The sequence below is a fragment of the Gavialis gangeticus genome, unplaced genomic scaffold (genome assembly GCF_001723915.1).
Source record: "Gavialis gangeticus isolate Ggan-Ray unplaced genomic scaffold, GavGan_comp1, whole genome shotgun sequence".
Classification (NCBI taxonomy): Eukaryota; Metazoa; Chordata; order Crocodylia; family Gavialidae; genus Gavialis; species Gavialis gangeticus.
The window spans coordinates 87,774,127-87,774,428 of NW_017729032.1; the positions used below are offsets into that span (position 1 = coordinate 87,774,127).

Sequence of the window (302 nt, forward strand, 5' to 3'; positions counted from 1 at the left end):
TGCGTGTGTGTGTGTGTGTGTGTATATATATATGATAAAATGTGTAAGCACAGACACACACGCACACACACAAATACATATATGCAAATACACACAGCCACAAGCACACGCACACACACACAGGGCTGCAAGGCAGCTCCCAGCCCGCATCACACAAACACGAAACGAAACCCCTCCCGGTGCCGGCGCAACTTGGCACTTACGTGTGTGTCCTCCCGGGCGCCGCGGTGTCGCCCCGCCGCCAGCGCGGTGCATCGGGGGCCGCCACCCCCCGCCCGGGAGCAGCAGGCGCGGGCTCAGAC

At 60.3% G+C, this 302-nt stretch overlaps 1 protein-coding gene across 2 annotated transcripts in view; it reads right to left on the minus strand.

The window, feature by feature from the left end:
• Positions 1 to 283, minus strand: part of PCDH9 (protocadherin 9) — a 6,862-nt gene extending 6,579 nt beyond the window's left edge. For both annotated transcript variants that reach the window (XM_019524262.1, XM_019524261.1), the window contains exon 1: positions 204 to 283. The gene's annotated coding sequence lies outside the window, so the exon portion shown is untranslated. The remainder of the gene's footprint in view (positions 1 to 203) is intronic.
• Positions 284 to 302: the final 19 nt, after the last annotated feature.